At 39.7% G+C, this 23,723-nt stretch overlaps 1 protein-coding gene across 1 annotated transcript in view; it reads left to right on the forward strand.

Moving 5' to 3' along the window:
• LOC126380291 (inverted formin-2) overlaps window positions 1-23,723 on the forward strand; it is a 96,857-nt gene that overhangs the window by 51,328 nt on the left and 21,806 nt on the right. The window contains exon 3 of the mRNA XM_050029599.1: window positions 5,395-5,425. The gene's annotated coding sequence lies outside the window, so the exon portion shown is untranslated. The remainder of the gene's footprint in view (window positions 1-5,394; window positions 5,426-23,723) is intronic.

The raw sequence follows: 23,723 nt of genomic DNA on the forward strand, positions 1-23,723 counted from the left end.
TGCCGCGATGTGCGGACACAGCACCTAAATGACTTCATAGCCTTGGGCGATCACGAGGTGTAAATAATCTTATAACAAGTTGCAAGTGATGTCTTTCTCGAACTGGTTACGTGTCTACCCTGCAATTGAGCGAGCGAGGTTTTCTATTAGAGCGCTAATAGCTAGGTGCACATCCTCTAAAGTGAGGCCTTAATAAGGCTTCGCGTGAAAATGACACAGGCGTGCCTGATGGCCCCGCCTTCCGAGAGAAACCGATGGTGTAGCTGTGGTAATTAGCTCAGGTGGTAATAGGCGTGCGTCGTGAAGGTTGGGAGAAGGACTTTAGGTATCGCCAGCGTCAGCAGGTGAAGATGAATGATGGGTTCATTCGCCAGTTTTTACAACACTTTCTTGTTATAACTCTTAGATAATAGCTTTTTTAACAGGGTGTTTTGTGCACGCGGCCAGGTAACAATAATGCGTCGCGTCAAAAAATAAACTAGTAATTATTGTTCAAAGCTCAACCGAATTGACGATCAGAGTTAGATTCAAGTTTACGTATATTGTGTGGGCTATCACAGACTACTTCGGTGAAGGTTACACGAAGTAGCAATTTGTCTGGTCTATGATTCATTGCTTTATGTTTTAGAATTAAGAATAATCTACGGACTTACAGAACGGTAACTCTCTTTAAAATGACGTAGTATTTTAAAACATACCGGCCGTTTTATCCCTGGATCATGTTATCTGTGCACACAGTGACTCAAGAAGTCCCGCTCTTCATCCCGGGACCCTCGCGGTCGTTGCCCTCATTCCCACTATTATCTCTTATCAGTAAACAGTATTTCGGCGATAACATGTCCTCGCCGAGAGATAAACTACAAAGCTCATTCATTAAGGTTGCACCGAGGTTGTATACGTACGATTGCGCAAGCGCAGAGGTAAACACTACTAAATTATTAACACGTTCATGTTCAATCTATAAATATAAGAAGAATATATCGAGGAGACCGCCACAGGTAAGATAAAGAGACATTTATCTGATATAAATGTCTCTTTATCTTCTTGGGTAAAAAATAAATTACATATTATTATAGGTTTTTTTTATAAATATTAATCCCATTTACAATCACTCTATACCGATGTACTACGATGATTTTATCTACCTATACACCTATCTGTTTGTGTGTGTGTTGTGTTATCTGGGACGTACATTGACCAAATTGGAGATGTCCTTAGAAAAGGTTTAGTAGGATCTACTCAAAACCGGCGTGCGTGTATGAAGCTATTGATGAATGTGGAGGAAGCAAGAGAAGTGTGTCAGGATCGAAGCAAATGGAATTCCATAGTCTCTGCTTACCCCAGTGGGAAATAGGCGTGAGTTTATGTAAGTATGTATCTATGTGTTATTTTATTGGTAAATCATAAGATTATTCATTCAACGTTCAACGACCTCCGTGGTCCAGTAGTTGAGCGTTGAGCTTACGATCCGGAGGCCCCGGTTTCCAATCCCGGTGGGAACATAATTATCACAAAATTCACTTTGTGATCCCTAGTTTGGTTAGCACATTACAGGCTGATCACCTGATTGTCCGAAAGTAAGAGACGAGTAAGTCACCTGATTGTCCAAGTAACCACGGATCGCTTCGGAAGGCACGTTAAGCCGTTGGTCCCGGTAACTACTTACTGATGTATGTATGTAGTTGTTACATGAGTCATGTCAGGGGCCTTTGGCGCTCAATAATAACCCTGACACCAGGGTTGATGGGGTTGGTTCACCCACCCACACGATAAGAAGAAAAGATTTTTCAATTTATTAGTGATGATGGTAAATCCAAATTGTTCTTTTTTATAAATGTTCATTTCGGACTTTTACCGGCAGACACCTGGTTAATGTTAGGAATTACCACTACGCCATGGTACTTAAATATTTAAAAATACGATGCGGTGTGCGGTGACCTCCGTGGTACAGTTGTTGGGCTCACAAACCGGAAGTCCTGGGCTCGATTCCTGGTGGGGAAATCGATGTATGAGATTGTTATAATCAATCCCATATATTTTAATAACTGTCACCGTCGCTGTACGAAATCATATGCAACTTGGCTAAGGCCCCTGGTCAAATTTAAGTCCAGTTCCAACTTCCAAATGATAACCTGTCAGATGGTACCAAACAATGGTTACATAAGCGTGTGGCCGGCCGTGAGGCGCACGCGCGGTTTTGACCCACTTGCCGACACATGTTCTGCGCAAACGCATCAGTTATAATTTGTAAGGAAACGTCGTCGGCGCAGACGCTGATGAATGAAGTATTGTAGAGTGGACATGTTTATGTTGGGTTTACTATTGTTAGGAACACAAGAGCTATCAAGGGCAAATATTTTTATTTGCTGGTTACATTTTGATCATTTTTTTGTTGTTTATTATTTAAAGAGTCCAATTTTTTTTGACGTGACTTATTGTAGATCTACCGCAGATGGCATTAACTACTTGGCCGGACAAAGGGGAGCGCTGAGGGTGTTCACCCGGTACAAAATTTAAGACAACAGGCCTGAGGGTGCCCAGATGGGCGCGCGTCGTCTGAGAGGAAGAATATTTAAAAGAATTAGTGGGTCGATAGCGATAAGCGCTTTAAAGAGTCCAAGAAAAGAAACATCATATTATTAAGTACCTAAAGAGGTATTTTCCAACGTTTTTCACATTACTTTCAAATATATCATATACTTACTGTAAAACATCTCAATGTATGTCGTCAGCTTAGGTTAGTGCGGGAGTTTTGTTTATTTATTTATTGTACACAGAGGAGTATATAAGACAATTCGACTAACACACAAGACAGAGAAACGGATCAGCTTCTTTCTAGTAGAAATGTCTTCCAGCAGACTGTCCCATCGTCTACATTGTCATTTACATCGTGTTTTGTATTTTGTCTTCCTTTCTTGTTTATAAACCTTCCAAAAGCGGTCTTGCATACTGCCGTCTCCATGAGGCACGTCATAAATCATACAACCGCCTCGCCGTGTCAGCACTCACCAAGTAGATTGTATCAGCCGTCACAATAGGAAAATATGAGCGCCTTTTTCAGTAACACGACATTGGACAGAAACAGGCGGTCACGATATGCAAAACGGCGCTAACCTTCGCGGCGCCGGCGCAGGCAAACAGACGCAAGGAGAACATTTCCGTTTTATTTGCACCTCACTTGTGAAGTAGGTTAAATAAGCACTTGTTTGATTAACGGCTCCTGGCGTGGCCTTGAAACGAAATTTAACAAATCGATGTTGTTAGCGTAGCCAGTGTGCTGATATAGCTAGATAACAAACTAATGACATAAACACCGCATCACGCATAAATCCCTGAAAGGGTAAGCAGCAGTGTATAGATAAGATTAGTTACTTATTTATTGCGTTCCAGATGTTATTACAGAGGTCTTAAAAGTAGAGGAAAGTACACACAGGAACCCTGTAAGAGTACTACAACTTAGTATACATACATACACGTACAAAGTATTTATACGCGCACTTTTCGCCAATCATTTAAAAGTAAAAATTGTAGCGGAATACGACGATGTATTAATAGGGCCTGCCTCCACAAATCGCCACGTTGCGTCGTCGTAATGTGTACGTTAATGCTATTTGTGGCAAACCTACAATAAGACACGTCAAAAAAAAATGTTACATAACAGTACGAACCCGCAACTGTACCTACTCAGTAGATAGCTGGTGGAAAGTGTTCCTACATAGATACTGCATGTGGGTCACTGTGTACCAAAACCGACGTACGTCGACAATTGGTAGAAAGAGACCCTTAGCATGTAAGTTACGGAAACATTACCAAATAAACACGGGAAATAATAACTACGTAAGTTTACTAGCGCGAGCGTTGCCTAAGCTGCTGACTATACCCCGATTGGGGTAGCCAGACGTACATTCATCGCAAGATGAACTAAGTACCCACCATAGGTGGGCCGTATCGTCGTATATAATGGTCGAGACAACTGTATTAGTGAAAACTGGTGAACGTCAGAACCGCCTATGTAGTATTACATCATTATTTTGATCAAATATATGCAGAAAGATTGTCGTTCAAAGCTTTTAAGTACATATCTTCATAATTTTAGGGTGGTATTTAAACTAATTTCAGCTGAGACTGCCCTCAAGATCATGCTCAAGTCCCTGTTTTTATATAAGAACTGTCACACGTGATCTTGAAAGCAGTCTCGAAGCTGAGATTAGTTTATTAATACCACCCCTAGTACATTTCAGCACAAAATGTGTACAATCTTTCTGCATATATTTTATTGAGATATGTGATACTACTTAGGCGGTCCTGATGTTCTCGAAAACTGCCCTTAAGATAAATTAATAACACATAGATGCAAGTCCAGTATCGTAGTTCGATCCGGAGCTCCACATTTGAGAGACAAGCCTATGAACCACAGGACTACATTGACTCAGTGTTAGAAAAACCAAGTTAGAACATAATATATTTTTTAAAAGCTAAGGGCATGTTAGGTACGTAATACACAGAACTAAAAGGATCTCAGATGAGTCCAAATCACACAGCTTCAGTGGTTGGAGAATGCTATGTAATCCTTCCTGTCTAGTCAAAATACAAATACAACATAATTTATTTGTACATACCATTATTATTGAAATATCTTCTTTATTAACTTCAGAACCACTTTACCACGCTCCTATCTAACGCAAAGTGCAAATTCTTCCGAACGAAAATGAAAATGTGAGCAGGTACCTATAGTTGGCCGACGCAAATGTGTTTATACTCTAAACACGCAGCATAATTCACCTAAGATGTCCAACACAGGTTGTGCGGCAGTAGCCAAGTAGTTGCCGGGCTACCAGCTCTCCCATGAGGACATGTAACCGCTGCGCAGGCGTCCCGCCTTGTACGGAGCTTTGATCTCGCCGCCGCGCGCGCATGCTGTTATATCATATCGTTATTTATCGCTGCAGTCTGCGCGTGCACTGCCGCTGTACGTGATTGTGTTTCCATATCTAATAAGCTACTAAATACTACTTGAATAAAGTCGTATGCTTACGTTATTTAGTAAGGTTCCTAGTCGTACCTATTGTACTGACTGCGTGTCATTAATTTACGTTACTTTTCAAGTCAAATTAAATTCTTTATTTGTGAATATAAGTGTACAATTAGATGTTACATTAAATGATTTGTTTTTTGCATTCAACCTGTGTAAGCATTAAGCATACATATAGTGGTTTATAGTTGCTTTATTGACTTTCCTTTTTTTAATTTTGTGTCATGATTAAAACACATAATAACGGGTTCTTACCGCGTTTAAATCAGGGATAAGAGAGTCTCGATATTATTAATAATTATTATAAATATTAATATGATATATGATATTATTAATATTAATTTTGTGTCCTTTTGTTTCAGATTTCCTCATGATATTCTGTACTAGATAATTGTAAGTAATTGAAAATAGTTTTACACTTTTTGCCAAAGTAATATCTTAGATATTTGATACAGCTAGATCAATGATCACAACTTACCCTCGAATACTTATTAAAAAAAACTAACTAACTGCCATATAAACCGGCTCAATCAATCTATACGACCATAAAATAAATCATTTAACGCCGCAATTCACGAACACATTTGCAGGTTATAACAAGTGGTTTATTTTTAAACGCACACGCCTTAAACGGTCATTATTATAGACACAGATTGATAATGCGCTTATTAAATGCGCGTAAATGGCAATCCTGCGCATTTCTCGTCGGAGCGAAGGCTTCATAACATGGCGGTGGCCTTATAAGGCGGCCTGGAGCCATGCATGGCGGCTTCCTACATGTCGACGCTAGAGCAACGCGGAGATTCCACGGCAGCAGGCCGTGAATTGACCAGGTCCACGGAGATAATTACTGGGTACACGCGTTGATAACACCTAGAGCCCGTTTCATTAAGTAACTTAATTTGAAGAGATGACTAGACCTAACAGCCTCTGTGGTCTAGTGGTTAAAGCGTTAAGCTCACGATCTGGAGATAAATCATCAGACTGTCCTTTATTTGTTAAGGACATTGCACACTTGAATCACCAGATTGTCCGAAAAGTAAGATGATCCGTGCTTCACAGAACACGTTAAGCAGTCGATCTCGGCTACTATTTAGTTAAGTAAGTATGTACTTAGTCGTTACGTTACGTGCTCTATGGTAATCCTGACACCAGGGTTGATTAGGTCTTTTATTGTGTTCACTCAACCCAAAACGAGAGAACAAGTGTTCACTATTGTATTTATAATAAACAATTTCTATTCTATTCTATTGTTAACGTTGTTGTTTCTTTTTTTTACTAGGGAAGTAATAATAATAATTGCTCATTTATCCATGTTTACCAACATTGGTCGAGCAGGCGCCATAGTCCCCCATAGCTCCAGTATCCCGGTCCACTAACCCCCAACCCAATAGCCCAGTTCCCTTTGTTCCCATAATCTGCAATAGTCCTACACGAACCGGGGATTGTCTTTGGGTGCACTCCCATAGTGCATACAGGGATAATCGCCGGTTGGTGTCACACCACATTTAGATTAAACTGTCTTAAGGGGCCTCTACGTGTTGGCTTCGGCCCCACGCACGCCTTCCAAAAGTCCGGGCCTCCATAGGCCCGAGATGTGAAAAAGACATACAATAGTAATAATAATTTTATTGCACAAAATAAGAGAAATACAAATATATGTTTACTTAAAAATAAAGGTGTGCTTATAATCTAATTGGATTACAGGAGTTGTACAGGGGTCCCCAAACTAAGCAGTGCCTGAATCTTGGGGAACCAGTTATTTTTTATTAAAAACTAGCCTTAACCTCCTAAGGCCGAGATTTCCAGACACAATAGTTAAACAATGGGGTTTGGATTTTAAAAGGACATTCGGTCTGATGACTTTAATATTACTTACAATGTAAAATTATAAAATAAAAAGAAAAGAAAACAAAGATAAGCATTAAAAATAAACTGCTGCTAGGTTAAAATACCATGTTTTAACCAAATAAATGATTATGATTATGACTGTAGGTATAAAATGAGGAAGAGGTAAGTAGAAAATTTATGTTACGAGGTCTTCAGTAGTTGAATAGTCCAGGGTGAGTAACCAGTCTGTAAACAAACTAAGTAGTCTGTAAGTAAACTTATATATAACAGAGCAGCAAAACGTACGACCTATATCTCCTCTAAATTAAGGAGTCTTAAGCTGTTGATACAAATCAGTAGGTACCTACCCTATTTGTATCTATTTGTGGCATCTTCATTTCATTTAACCACGAGCCTTATCTTGGCAACGAGGTTGTTCAAATACATTTCATTTCTTTTTTTTTCTTTTTTTTTCTAAAGCTATAAAAACAGTGCCAATGATGGCCGTTTTATCGTAACTGCTGCCATTTGTCTAATTAGATTAGGTTAGCTGAATACCTTAAATACCTAAGTCGTTGCACAAGGCGCATTCAATTAATTATGTAATCTAATTACCATAGTGAGATACGGTCTTAAAATGGTCATGGATTTGAAGTACTGGGCGCAGGAAATAATCAACTTCTAGGAATGATCGGATTCATAATCAACATCGCAGTTGGTTGACAAGGTTAGCGCTTTTCTATCTAAAAAATATCCGAAAACTAGATTTTACAAGATCCGATAACTTAATTTACTTAATAATTAGTTTTAAGGAAACCTATAACATTTAAAAATATTTTTTTATTTATATTTTTTTGAAGTTTGATATTGTTGAACTATTATTATAAGCAATTTGCGTATCAATAATAAGTATTATCTTGGAAATACAAATATTTAAAAAAACTGCCTATTTTATCAGGCAGTTTTTTAAATATTTGTATTAATCTAAAGAAAATCTATCATTCATTTTATTTAATAAATACCTTTTAGCTAATAAATACCTTGGAACGGATGTACCCAGTTAACAATCCTATAGATATTATCCCTGTTTCCTCGCACTGGTCTCTTGCGCATGATGGTGTATCATCACAAGTTGTGCGGTGCGCGTGCGCACTGTAGGCTGAGCTTCCGCCCGCAGTGACACTTAGGTAGCCACTTCCTGTCGCTCTTCACCAGGGCTGACCACTTTCTCTGGACATTTGTCGTTTTAAAATAGAATTTGAATTTGACTAAGTATTGAAACAAAAATACCTAAGATTTTTTAAACTATACTTTATTTTTGTTTACTGCAGTAAGCGCTCTTAGTCTGTCTCTGAAACGTAGAAAAGGACTCTATGAAATCTTTGGACACTATCCTAAATCCATTTCGATCTACATTTACAAATGCTTCACATTTCAAGTTTGAATGAAATTTGACATACTTAAGTAACATTCAGTCAACACTTAACAGTATCTTTACCTAAGCACCCACTAACTTAGTTAACTGTATTTTAATACATAATATTTTTAAGCGAACTCCACTCCCACAGACAAACCGTGGAATTGGTTTTGTGGTGTTTTTATTGTAACAATATTTTTTGTGTCCTTACTTTACTTACCTACTAAAACATTCAAAGTTAAACATAATAAGGACTATAAATTGTCGTTTTCTACAATTATTATTATGTCGCCTGTGTCGTAATCGTAAACAAAGTAATTAAACACAACACTATTACTGTCACCCCTACCTAACACGACTGCTACTAGACAATGCATCGTTCTGACCATCTATGCACCGTTACCCTATACGTGAGTCTGTCCGTCATAATGTCAGTCGAACTCGACTCGTCATGCTCACACAGATCACGGAACACAATCACGCTCGGTTGCTAGAAGCGGCTTCGGCAGTAAATGTCTTATAAAAATGCCATGTGGCTTACACCGTATCCTCAGCCTTGGCACTCTCTTTGCATCTTTTTTATTTTATTATTATTATTATCTCTTCGGGCAATTCGGCCACATAGTTCCATTCCGTAGTTCGTAATTCCGTTCGGGCCATTTGCGGCAAATCTACAAAATTGTTTTAGGTTTACGCGGTTATTATCATAATTAAATAAAATAAAATAAACACATATATAACGGGTCCTTACCGCATTTAAATCAGAGATATGAGACTCCCGATATTCCCAAGATGTCGAAATATCGGGAGTCGGCAGTCTCTCTGATTTTAATCTAAAAAAAATCACGTTATAAAATCTTCGGGCAAAATAAATTGCCATGTTTCCGCCACGGTAATTGTTATGACCGTCTTGTCGCTTCTACTCAATCAGCCAAGCTCAATTTACTAGTTCCGTGCTCTGTGGTCGCATGCGCAGGTACTCGCACGTAGGCTGTATAGTTTATGTACGTATAGTAATACTTCCGACAGTGCCTACCAGCCTCGTAAAGAATTTGAGGACACTCATTGACTGATTAGAATTTTAGAAAGCCTTTAACTTGCCTCACATTACTTAGTCATTTAACTATAGTGTTCTTAATTTGAAATTTGGTACTTATTGTGTTCGTTTTAGCTTTTTTGATTTTGTGGTCGTTAATCACAACAGAAAATAATCTTTTCGACTCTAAAAATAAAGACGAAACAATAGACATCTATCTCAAAATCCGACCAGTTCAATGCAGAGCTTTTTAATTCGTTTTGGAGGGACTAACCAGGGTACATTCTTCAAAAACAATATAGACGGTGCTGAACAGATTTTCCTTCGTTTAGCCATCTAACTTCGTGGATAACAGACATATGCATATTTTATCTTTGTTTTTGGGTTTAAATTATTCCACCCAGACACAAATAGGTACCAAATAAAATGATGACCTTTGTCATTACACCAAAATAAAGAGAAGCAATACAGGGTGTTAGTGACATCGTAACGAAAACTTTGAGGGATGATTCAGACCATGATTCTAAGATGATATCAAGTGTAATTTTCCGTCGCAAAAATATGGAACAGAAAATAATTAAAAAAACACCCACATCTACTTTTATGGCTATATGTACTTGTATGGGGTGTAAGTGACATCGCAACGAATACTGAGAGGGATGATTCAGCTGATTGTTCTGAGTTAATATCAAGTGGAATTTTCCATCGCAAAAGTATAGAATTGAAAATAATTAAAAAAAAAAACTAAAAATAAATCATGAATTTTGCCACGGAAAATTTCACTTGATAATAACTCAGAATCATGGTCTGAATCATCCCTCTCGATATTCGTTACGATGTCACTAACACCCTGTATAGGTAGCAACATAATTCTCTACGTTATGTGATCCAAATATCAAGCAACAATTATTTTTAATACGCTTTTGCCGTTACATTGTATTTTGGAATAATTTATTTATTTATTTATTATATACTTACTCGAGATAATAGTAATTATCGCGTGAAAAGCTGTACAATGACATCTATATTGTTTTTATTGAACGTAACGACCTCCGCGTTGGGCTCACGATCCGGAGGTCCCGGGTTCGATTCCCAGTGGGGACATATCACAAAAATTACTTTATGGTCCCTAGTTTGGTTAGGACATTAACTAGCTGATCACCAGATTGACCCAAAATAAGATGATCCGTGCTTCGGAAAGCACGTTAAGCCTTTGGTCCCGGTTACTAATTACTGATGTAAGTAAGTAGTCGTTACATGAGCCATGTCAGGGGCCTTTTGCGGCTCAATAGTAACCCTGACACCAGGGTTGATGAGGTTGGTACTACACCTCACTACCCACACGATAGAAGAAGAAGATTGAACGTAGCCTGGTCCCTCATTGTAGGAATGTAACGTGTAAAACTACACTACGGAATAAAATAAGGACCTGCCTAAATAGTAGTTATTTGCATATTATCAATGAAATGGAATCACATGAATAATTAAAACTTCATGTTGGTATTCCCGAGCCGCCATCACAGATGGAGTAACAATACCACACATGCGCGATACTTAAATCGCGTCTCATTATCGTCTGTTGGAACTTCCGCGGGCGGTGCGCGGGCGCATCGACACTAACCTTGAATACCACCGGTCCGTTATGCAACCACGGCTTAACTTCGACCAATCGGCCAATATCGGGCAACATCGGCACATAATGAGAACGATTTAATTTACATGTGCTTTTTTTTTTTTTTTTTTGACGTGACTTATTGTAGATTTGCCGCAGATGGCATTAACTACTTGGCCGGACAAATGGGGAGCGCTGAAGGCTCTCACCCGGTACAACATTTAAGACAACAGGCCTGAGGGTGCCCAGTTGGGCGCGAACCTCGGCTCAGGGCGTCGTCTGAGAGGAAAAATATTTGAAAGAATTAATCGACCCTAGTGGGTCGATAGCGATAAGCGCTGAATGAGGGAAATCGTCGACCACGCCGGCGGGGTCGGTATCGGGGTCCTGAAGTGTTTGGTGTCGCGAGCTGATTGGCTGCCTCTATGGCTAGGGTAATCGGGTCGTCGGGATCGTATATTACGTCCTTCGGACGCCGATACTTTTCAGTACCGTCCCTAAGCGGGATGTAATCGGAAGCCGCAACTACCAGGGGATTCGGGTGGTGCGGAGCAGAATCGAAAAAACGTTTGGAAGCTAATTTGAGCCATTGGGCAATGGTTGGCAGACCTAGGTCAATGTGCAGATTTTCATTGCGAAGGAACCACGGAGCTCCCGTGGCTTTCCGCATGAAACGATTTTGTATTACCTGTAGACGGTGGATTTGAGAGGGACTCGCATGAGCGAAAACTACCCCTGCATAGGTCATGATCGGACGGATACAAGTCGTGTAGATTTTCACCTTATTCCTAAGGGACAATTTACTTCGCTTGTTAAGGAGACAATGAAGACGGCCCATTACAAACGCGGCGCGATCGCGCACACGTTTGATATGGGCCTTGAAAGTAAGACGTCTATCTAAGACTACGCCGAGATATTTGACTTGCTCCTCCCAAGGGATCGGCTTGCCAAACATCTTAATGATTTTAAGTTGACGGCGTGACCGTGGCGTGTTATAATAGCCCTTTGAAAAGTACACCGCTGCACTTTTCTCCGGGTTTACCTCGATTCTCCATTTGCGAAACCACTTGCCCAAGGCATTGGCCGCGCGTTGGAGGATTCCGGTCATCATAACTCGACCACGGCACGAAGAATAGATGGCTGTATCATCCGCAAATAAAGCTAATTCGGTATTAGGGGATTTGGGAATGTCACTAGTATACAATGAAAATAGTAAAGGGGAGAGAACGGAGCCTTGTGGGACTCCGGCATGTATAGGGTGCGGTGACGAGAGCGTCCCTTCCACGCGGTAGCGAAAGGTTCGATTTGAGAGGAAGTCTCGTATGATGTGCACGAGACGGTCTGGCACTCCCAGTGAATAAAGCTTGTAGATCAAGCCGTTGTGCCAGACTTTGTCGAACGCTTTCGCCACATCGAAGAAGAGCGCTCCCGTAGCGACAGGTTTTTTTTTTAAGTTTAATCTACTAGAGATATGTTCAACAATACGGTGCACTTGTTGAACGCAGGAGTGTTTGGTTCTAAAACCAAACTGCTCTGGTGGAATAAGACTATTGGATTCGGCGTAGTCCCGTAATCTAGCAAATATGAGCCGCTCATAAACCTTCCCCATGGAATTGAGGAGACTTATGGGGCGGTAACTCGAAGGTTCGTTTTTAGGTTTCCCAGGCTTTGGTATACCAATTACAATTGCTTCTTTCCACTGCTATGGAAAGACGCAGTTGCTCAAGGCGACGTTGAATATTGCCGTTAGTAAGCAGATGAGGGGAGCACCGAAGTTTTTAAGGACACGATTCGTGATACCGTCTGAGCCAGGGGCTTTTCGGGTATGAAATCTTTTGATAATACCTAGGACCTCTTCCTCAGTTACCTGTGGAAGAGGAGGATCGGTGGGAGGTACAGAAGCCCTACGCTGAACTTCAGAGTTCACCGTCGAGAGGTGCCTACGATCGATAGGGAGAGTGCTGGGCGAGCATTGGGCTTCGAGACTGTCGGCAAGGCATTCGGCTTTTTCGTCATCGTCGAAAGCGGGGGGTTGGTTAGGCCTATTGAGAGGGGGAGTAGGAACAACCGTATCCTTTTGAAGAGACCTAGACAGCTGCCAGATGGCCTGGTGGTGGGGCTCAATGCCGCTCAAAAGATTATCCCACCGATTCTGTCGCATGTCATTAATACGTTTTCTTACAGTATGCTGCAAGAGACGCAAATGACGGCGACATTCCTCGGTGCGATTGGAATCATATGCGCGGGTGGCTGCGTTTTTCTCCGTTAGCAGATCACGGATGTCGGTAGGCAGTTTCCAGCGATGGTCTTCCATCTCCGGAACCTGTTTTGAACTTTCGTTCAAAACCGACCTCACGTGATCCGTGAGGGAGTTAATAGCTGTCGAGGCCTCCTCTAAGGAGGTTATTTCTACTGGGATACTATCTAAGTACACTGAACTGGAAGACTGGAGGCCTTCGGCCATTTACATGTGCGAATTCTCATTATCACTGCGACACCTTGTAGAGTCGATAGAACTATAAAATACGTCCAACCTGTCAGACATAGTCAAGTCTAACAAACTGAGTCATGTGACTAGGCCAACCGTGTATAACAGATTACCTAAATCAGTCGTTAACGCGCCATCACTGAAATGTTTCAAAAGTAGGCTTAAATAGCTTTAAAGATTTTTTTACTTTAAAATTTACCACTTAGTACTTACCATTAATGTATCATTATTATCTTACAGCCTCCGTTGTCCAGTGGTTTGAGCGTTGCGCTCACGATCCGGACGTCCCGGGTTCGAATCCTAGTGCGGACACATCACAAAAATTACTTTATGATCCGTAGATTGGTTAGGACTTTACATGCTGATCACCTGATTGTCCAAAAGTAAGATGATTCGTGCTTCGGAAGGCACGTTAAGCCGTTGGTCCCGGTTATTACTTACTGATGTAAGTAAGTAACGTAGTCGTTACATGAGGGGGCCTATGGAGGTATCGTGGAAAACTCTTGCAAAAATAGAAGCTCATAGCGAAGAAAGAAGGATGGACCATCATATTTCTAATAAGTAATGACATTGTGCGTGTTATCATAGTATAAACATTTTAATTTTCGCAGTAAATCCCACCGAAATTACTATTTTAGTTTAAAACAAATACTTAATCCGAGTCGCAGTATAACCCGACCGCGTTACAAAGCACCACGCGCTAATATACGTAATAAGACGATGCGTACTTTCTTAATTCGACACGATTTTATTGAATGTATATACCGCTGTGTACGAATGTATAGCTAAACAAGCGCCAAGTTTTCGCCGCATTTTTGTATGAAGCGCCGTATCTACGGTTGTGGCAAATCAATGAGGTACACACGTAACTCTAGGTAATAGTTACCATTACCATCGACAGTAACCATGAACAATGAGTTTCCTCAATAGACCTATCTCCCACACAAGGAGACGGCTAAGTGCAGGTGATAAGGCTCCTTCCTCGAGTTACTTCAAAAACCTTTGACTCACCAAATTATCTCTACATTTTTGTTGAATTCGTCACGTTTTTGTTTTCCTATTGGCTGCAAGTAGAAGGTCTTTTGAATTAACCCTCCACAAAGGCATTGATGAAAATTACCTCATTGCATAATGTACATAAAACAAGTTTTTTTTTTAATTGTAAGTGACGATGTGATCGGCACGAGCAACGAACCGTGGGTGGTATTTATATTAGATTTTCCATAGGTTTTGATATATTGCCGGCGTGCGTGTATAAAACGATGGATGAATGCAGAGAAAGCAAGAGAAGTGTGTCAGGACCGAAATGGAATTCCATAGTCTCTGCTTACCCCCGTGGGTAATAGGCATGAGTTTATGTATGTATGTTTGATATACAAGCTGCACATAATAATAGTTTCAACTCGAAGTCCAGAGATACCCGAATTATTCCCAATAACGATTGAACTTACATATTTGTGAAGTATGACTTGGCACAATTTTTTGGAACGCCCTATGTTATGTCAGTAATAACATACATACATAAACAGCCTATATACGTCCCACTGCTGGGCACAGGCCTCCCTTCAATCAACCGGAGGGGGTATGAAGCATACTCCACCACGTTGCTCCACTGCGGGTTGATGGAGGTGTTTTTACGGCTAATAACCGGGCTTAAAGTTCCCTCCGAAACACGGAATTATCTAACTTTTTCAGACAATTAGACGATTCATGCCTAAAAAGTGCTTGCCAAACAAAGAACAGTTTCACAAAGTGATTTCCACAATTTCCATATCGGGAATCGACCCCGGACCTCAAGATCGTGAGCCTGACGCTCTAACCGCTAGCCCACAGAGGTAGAGAAAAAAATACATTCAAAAAAGTTCTTTAATAAGTATGTAAAATCAGCTGTTGTTTATCACGCGTACAAAGTCACTAGTACCAGTTATTAGCTGGTTGACATGGAAACATAATGGCTGCGATCCTTCCTTGTCCCAGATTAGTCAGCGTGCACCAAATGATCGTTGTAACAACAAGACAACCGGCGGCTTCCGTGCGATGACCGCCGCGATATAATACTCCTAACAAACTCAGACGCACAAATCATTCATCATCGTCACCCGCCCGTCTGCCCACTTAGCCGGAACATACACATACACAAAAACACGCCCGTAATCCCTAATGGGATGGATAGAACCACAACAGAAGTGCAGCCACTTTTGATAGTCAGGTTTATATGACGAGCTTCTATGCTAGACTGTGAGCGAATAAAAACATAAAACACTTTCAGCTGCTTGTCGAACCCGGTTTGAATCCCGGTGGGGACAAATCACTTTGTGATCCCTAGTTCGATTAGGACATTACAGGCTGATCACCTGATTGTCCAAAAGTAAGATGATTCGTACTTCGGAAGACACGTTAAGCCGTTGGTCACGGTTATTACTTACTGATGTTAGTACGTAGTCATTACATGAGTCAGGGGCCTATGGCGGCTCAATAATTTGTCGTTAAATCCGCCAGAGGGATTGTTTCTAACGTGATGGACGATAGTCAGATCCCTTGTCACAAAGCGTTCATCGTATCCATCTCAGGAGTTTGTATCAGCAGTTGCATTGGCTCCGCCTACTATGTATTTATAATGATGTACCGTATACGGTGTCAGGTAATCAGTCCATCCCTCAACAGTTCAATAAGTTGGAAACGGTAATCCCTCTGTCAGTTTCGATTATTGTATCCTTACGTATAATTCATCATCAGGAATCTGCAACCGTTCTCCTACGACCGATTCGCAATTGGAGTATTCGACAGGACGATGCATTACAATCTCAGCTGAGACTGCCCTCAAGTCAAGATCATGGTCAAGTGCCTGTTTTTATATAAGAACTGTCACATTGGCATGATCTTGAGGGCAGACTCAAAGCTGAGATTAGTATATTAATACCACCCTCAATTCCATTTCCCCAGCAGTCTTTAGCCTATGGACATTTTGTCGTCAGAAACTTTCATCTACGTCACTTTCCACGACAGGCCTTTCCACATACAGAATGTTCTATCGACGCAACGATAAACCTATAAGTTTTTTGACTACATACCTTTCCATCTACGGAGATTTCGCCGACAATCTTTAATGACATGCCCGGGAAGATAAGTAAGTAGCTAAAAATGTTATAACTAAAACACATAATAACAGGTTCTTACCGCGTTTAAAGCAGGGATATGAGACTCCCGACATCATGGCACTTGCAACAGTGTCGAAATATCGGGAGTCTCATATCCCTACTTCAAACGCGGTAAGAACCCGTTATTAGGTATCTGTTATTTATGATAATAACCGCGTACACAATCAACATGTTATATTTGTTCCCAGTTATTTACTCCCAATGCAGCATAGTTCAGTAGCATCCAGCTGGAACAAGTCGAAATAGGTCGTTAAGGTCCAAACTCTGTTCAATTGCGTCATATTCTATATCTGGCCGGTTTCTTGTCAAACCGATATCCGCTTTGTCATTTGACTCACGGTTTTAGGTGTCTTCGGAAAATAGATGTGGACTGCCAAATATGGACGAAGGGAAGTCTTAAGGTGGGGACTGGACAGATGAGTCATATCGTGGACTAAGCTCGGGTTGGTGTCCATGATACTAATTATCGTATGGAAATTCCAATGTTCGTTACAGCAATGAAAAGCTTACACTTTTTGTTCACACTCTGTGATGATATTAGGAAGTCGACCCAAATAGAGAATGCCACCTAAAGCCATCAACAATAAGTCACATCATTATGAAAAAGTACAGAAACTGTCATAAACTAGTTTTTTTTTCAAGACCCGTTTAACATCGTGAATAAAACATAAAGAGTAATACAATCAGGATTCCTTCGCCATTTAAACCAACTTTTCGAAAAGGAGCTGTATAACAAAAGAAACAGCGTCAAAGTTGTAAGTTTATTCGTAGGCCAGGCTAGAGCTAGCTAATAATATTCAGTGAGATGTTACGAAATCCATTGTTCGCAGGTTTGCGAAATGGAATTTCTCCATTTGTGACAAAAGGCGCTAGCGCGGGCGCAGTGAAAGTGACCCGGCGACCCGCGCGATTTGGCGCAGGACTGCAGGGCGCATGCGCGGGTAAAGGGCATTGCTTCGAACACTATCACTAAGAAACATTCTGAGCTAAGATCAGAAAATAAAAAGACGAATCTAATGTTTGTAGACCACTGCATTTGTGTATTCAAAGGTATTACTTCAATAATTCTTTATAGCACAAGAAAGAAAGTTTATTCAGTACAACAAACAAGTAAGTATCAATTATAAATAAGGCCCTGACTCCTAAACTAGTATAACTGTATTTCAGTTGATTTCAGTGGAGCCAGTGTCTTCCCAAATTGACGTACTTCATTATTACAATACAATAATATACATGTAGGAAAGTGAGAATACTATGGAAGTATAGTGAATGGAAATTTGATTGTTTATGGTATGAAAGGAGGATGGTTAATGAATGGTACGTAAGACAGTTTTAAAAAGTAAGAAAGGGGAGTCTTTGGTGCGATGTCGGTCGGGTGAGAGGTTTTGAGTGTGTAAAATAAAAGAAGTAAAGACATTTAAAATATATCCCGTGTTATTTCTATATCCCACATACATAAGGTACTTTATTACTTAATAACTATGGTAATTAAAATGAACAAATAAAAATAAAATAAAAACATACTTATAGGACAGTTACAAACGGATAACATAAGCACAATAAAGTTTTATTGCTAAATTAAATACTCACTGCCACGTTTGATGTAACAAAGTCGTTCATATAAGTAGGCATGTTAGAAATGAGACAACGTGAATTTACAATACGATCTTAAGCTTAACGCTCTTTAAAAAAATTCGTTTTAAAAATCAAACTTCATTGTTTAAATAGTGTCTTGAAATCTGGGCCGCAGGAGGGTATAACATTGGCGACACTTAATATAGGGCGAGATTTGCTACGTAATACTTATTACTTTTTTTTATCTACTTATTTATTTATTTCTCTCTTTACAAACGATCACTTAATAACTAATGGGTACATTTAATGTTTTGAAAGAATACCTTTGAGAGAGCTGGAGTCTGTACTGGGCTCGAAACCCGTATTACAGCTCACCAGGCTCCCTCCTCTGAAATATGTAAGTTTAAACTTTAATTAATACTTATTAAAATCATAAGTGCTACTTGCTTTCAAGCACATTCATCCTAATTAAAAAGCGAATTGGATATCCAGTAGCATTATGGAAAGTGTCTCGCCCGCGTTAACCTATTGCCTTCTTTTTTTAAATCTTCGAGTGTATCAAGGCTTACAGCTTTGAACTGAACTCAATTAGGCGTTTGACCGCATACCTAACGCTTCGCCTACGTAATAGCGTTATAGAGGTTCACGCTTGTATCCCCGAAGGGGTAGACAGAGGTGTAATAGTGTACACACCGACGCCATGTAAATAGGAGGCTAGCCCATTGCCATCGACTGGGCATAAAACCTGGAAACCAATTATTTATAGGAATCAATTATCTATGATCCAAACATGAATTTAAACGCATAAAGTCGAATTCAGAGGTTTACAATTCAGAGCCATGCAATATTCGCGATCTCTAAGCCAAAACTACCCTTAAAGACCTAAGTACCTTTAAGTCTAATCTTGTTGTAGGTACCGGGTGATACCCCTCAGTGCTCCCCAATCGTCCAGCCAAGTAGTTGTGTCATCCCATATAAATAATCAATAAAATAAATCACATAAAAAGTGCGTCCACTAAGCAAGTATTAACATTTTAATTTTTCACATAAATATCTGAACAACTATTATGAATTCTAGGATTCCAAATGAATTGAATGAAAAGTAAGTTGGTCGGCTCCAATTATAGAAAAGAATCGATCGACCTAATATCGACTGATACATCACTATGTTAATAAACGTCACAACACTAGCTTACGTACTTAGACGGATCTAATTCTTACCGCGCATTGAGACGATGGTAAAATGTTATTGAAATATAATCAATAATTAAAAATACTAAACTGGTCATTCTCTTTAATACTATGTTATATATAAGTAAATAATGATTTTGTCATAAAAATCTACAAAATAACTGATTAACAAACACATCTACATAATGACAAACTATAATCATAATTAGCAATCGTGAGTTGTCCACCAATCCGCCATTTTGACAATTGTGGAATGCGTGCGCAGACGCACTTGACATTAACGTCGTCGGAACCAGTGCGGAGCCTTGTCGGCTGACGATACGTGAAAAATATTAAAAAAACAAGTAAGTAGGTACTTGTCGAAATAATAAAGTTGATATGATTTACTTATCGTCGCTGCGTAGTAAAAACCTCGTAAGCGTCTTTGTCTAAAAAAGCTATATTGCAATTTGACATTTGTGCATGTAAAAGTAAGTGCGCAATGCAGCAAATGTCAAAGAGCAATAATACTTTTTTATATGAATACTTTGATGTGACCTTTTTAACCACCCAGATGTGATTTTCTCCAACAAAACCTCGCAATACCATTTAGACACCATAATTTAATTCCGGATAAAAATTGATACCATAAGTTGTACCTGGATTGAAACTTGCGTACTATCCAGTGCGTGATTTTGTTGGATCGTGTCATGGGAATGTTTTATAGGTACGAATTGACTGACTTTGACATCCTATTCACCTGAACATTCTATCGAATATCTATTAGGTGGCTACATGTCTGCTTGGTTGCCTTACAACAAATAAAAATTGTAGGTACTTACGTCAATTCGATATGTGCACTTTCAGATTGCACACTTACAATTACGAGGACAATGATGCAGCTAAAACATTTTTAAAATAATAATGTAATTCACACAGACTAATAAATAATCCACGTTAGCAGTGGTTGCAATTTGTCCGCACCAGACCAGCGTGGTATGGTAAGGGCGCCCGCCACCGGACGCCCTGACCAAATTCGGCGGACCTTGCGCGAAGGCTGCGTGCGCGCAGGTCTAACACTAGGGTCATAAATTCACGCGTAATTGCAGCGTAATCAACACTCTCGGGGCAATAAAATAATATGGCCACGTTGATGTTTTGGAGTGGAAAAGTTCTAATTGATGGCTGACTGTCAATGTGATTCAAACTGTGAGGGATAACAATGTACATACGTAAACGTAGACAGAATAGAAACGTCCCACTGCTGGGCACGATAGTTATAAAAAATATAAGTACTGTAAATAGGTAGGTTAGTTCAACGACCCACCTCCATGATCAGATCAGCTCGAGGGTCCTGCCAAAGTTATTGTCATCATCACATTCAGCTGAACATCTTACTGCCACTTACTTTGACGCCCCATGATTTGAATACTCTATCGCGTCTCTTTCGTGCTAAGGTGTACACTTTTAGTGCAAAAGAGACATACTTCTCGTCTCTTCCGCACTAGGCAATGCACTATATTTCTATCACGTAGTCTATTTATTACTATCAGTGATATAGTCCCATTATATTCAAACTTTCATCTGACAGAGTGAATCTCAAGGAATTACATGATTACACGAATCTTCGTGTAATCATGTACATCATAGCATAACGCACATCTGTGCGTTACTTCTATAAAAAAGTGAGATTAAAGGCTTGTGTCGATACTCGGTCGTGTTATCAGCCGTGTCGAGACGGGCATTTTTTACGCCGCCTGCCCACTCTCGACCTTGCTTCGCGCGTTGATTGCTATAATGAAACAACCTGTATAACAACCAGTGATATCTTATGTTAGCAATTTTACTGGATTCGTGATTTGCACACGTCAAGTTGAACATTTCGGTAGTAAGTAAGAAGTACATATATAAAATTTAGTAATAATAGGATGAAAGATTCTAAGAAAAAGAATCGGATACATTACTTTAGCGTAATAACAGCGTTTATTAAACAAAACTTAGAATGTTCTAAGTTGTATAGGTACAATTTTCAGACGCAATTGGATAACATAAAAAATACAGAACAAAAATTCCTAGATTATATTTTGTCTCTTGAAGTAGTCACTACGCGTGGGCTCTGAATGCAATGCTATTTGTTATAACATACACATTATCATTCATAAACAAATAGAGACACTATTCAAGATGCAGACATAGTAGTGAGTAATTAAAATATTCTAAAGACATTTTCATGGGATTAACATCGCGATTGGCGTTGTAACTATGGCGCGTTGGCGGCGACGGCCATGGCCGACCATTATGCTCAGCCAGCTAATGGATAATTTATTTCATATTACGACGCCTCATGTAATAGTAAGAATAAAAATCTAAAGTGCAAACAAAAAAGTTGTATAGAAGATCCTGGGCTGAATTTTCCCATTTTTTCTGTTGACGGATTTGATTGATTGACCGAATTACTACTGATTCATTCATTAAGGTAAGTAAATCATTTTGTGCTTTGTGGACAAATGTGGCGTTGATATTTTTTTTTTGGCGTTATTTATTTATTATTTCAGACTTATTAGTATTTTGTATTTAAGAAATATTAATATTCTATTTAGTGGCCATAGAGGTGGTTAACTATAATTTATTGTTTAAGTCGCCATTGCAACTTTACACTAAGACATAGATATTAAGTACTAAAACTTATTCGTCGTTAAACAAAAGTTATTCATCTGACTACAAAAATAGTTGTTTAGCTCCGCAGGTACATATTCGGCCTACGTGGTTCAGCGTTGGGCTCAATATCCGGAGGTTCCGGGTTCGAATCCCGGTGTGGTCATATCACTAAAAATACTTTGTGATCCCTAGTGTGGTTAGGGTATTACAGTCCGATCACCCGATTGTAGGATGATTAGTGCATCGGAAGGCGTGTTACACCGTTGGTCCCGGTTACTACTCACTGACATAAGTTGTAGTCGAGATGTGCCGTGGGCTAAGGTTGGTGATCCACCTAACAGCCCACTCAATGGAAGAATAAGAGTTTTCGAGAACTGCTTACGAATAAAGGTGTCATGAGGTACTTACAAATGTCAATACAATCAGACCCTATCAGTTAGTAAGTGGAAGTGTCCGAGTACTGTAAACATGCATTGTGGAGCGAGTGCCGAGTGCGCCCGGTACCAAGAACGCAGCGCCGGCCTGTCAGCATTCCGTCCTGCGCGGCACTTCGCTGGAAGCCACCGATATCTGCATAAGTACCTAAGCTTTATTTACGGACCTTGGACTTACCTAGATGTTGTTATGACGTTTGCCAATGGAATGTTCCCACTTTGCGAACGTTCCCAGCAGTAATAAGGCGCAAAACATTATGTAAAAAGAGCATTAAATACCTGACCTTTGGCAGATAGGATCAGAGTATTTACAAGAAAGAAAAATTTTAAAAAGAAAAGCAGCCAGTGTCCCTATTATTAAAGAGTTGCGAACAGCGAAAAATTGGAACTGTCTGCCGTCGTCTGTTTTTCCAACTCGTTATAATCTGGGAGTGAGAGCTTCAAGGCAAGGTAAGCGTAATCTACCCTAGACTAAATTGTCACTTACTATCAGGTGAGGTTGTGGTTAAACGCGAGCCTATTTATGTATTTAAAAAAAAGTCTACAATGGGAACATTCCCGAGCACGGCACACAAACCTATAACAATAAGTCACGTAAAAAAATGCTGCATTAATTGTACTTAGGTCGCACAACTGGGTATTCGTCATTAGTATTTTATCTACTGCAATTCAATTCTAAATTTAAATACGTATATTTATTTCGAACTTCTTGTTTCAAAGTAAAATATGTACCTCTTTTTTATATCTATATTTATTTACTCCGTTCACTGTCTTCTTTCGTCTTTTTTAATGTAAGTATTTACTTAATTATGTCTTTAAATACAGACCCACAGTGGAGCAGCGTGGTGGAGTATGCTCCATACCCCCTCCGGCTGATTGAGGGGAGGCCTGTGCCTAGCAGTGGGATGTATATAGGCTGTTTATGTTTATGTATGTCTTTAAATATACTTTGTTTTTACTTTACTGCATACGTACGTCAGGTAGACACATTCCATAAAGCCTTTATTTACTTAGTATTTTAGCACAAAGCGGTCAATATAAATATTTCTTCAAGTGTCACGATTTGTCTATTCGTAACTGTTACAATTTATTAAGTTATGCAGCTACCTATATTAAATTAACTATAACAATAACTTTATTACCCTGGATCGGATTCCTATTGAACTGTCGGACAATAATTTAGGAAAATTAATAATTATATGCTATAATAAACCTAAAGTATGCAAGGACGTTGGAAAGGCTAACGAGGTCCTCTAAGAGCAAGGGTTCTACCTCAGTTAGCAAACCCCCGACACTTCATACAAAACACTTCG

The sequence above is a fragment of the Pectinophora gossypiella genome, chromosome Z (genome assembly GCF_024362695.1).
Source record: "Pectinophora gossypiella chromosome Z, ilPecGoss1.1, whole genome shotgun sequence".
NCBI lineage: Eukaryota > Metazoa > Arthropoda > Insecta > Lepidoptera > Gelechiidae > Pectinophora > Pectinophora gossypiella.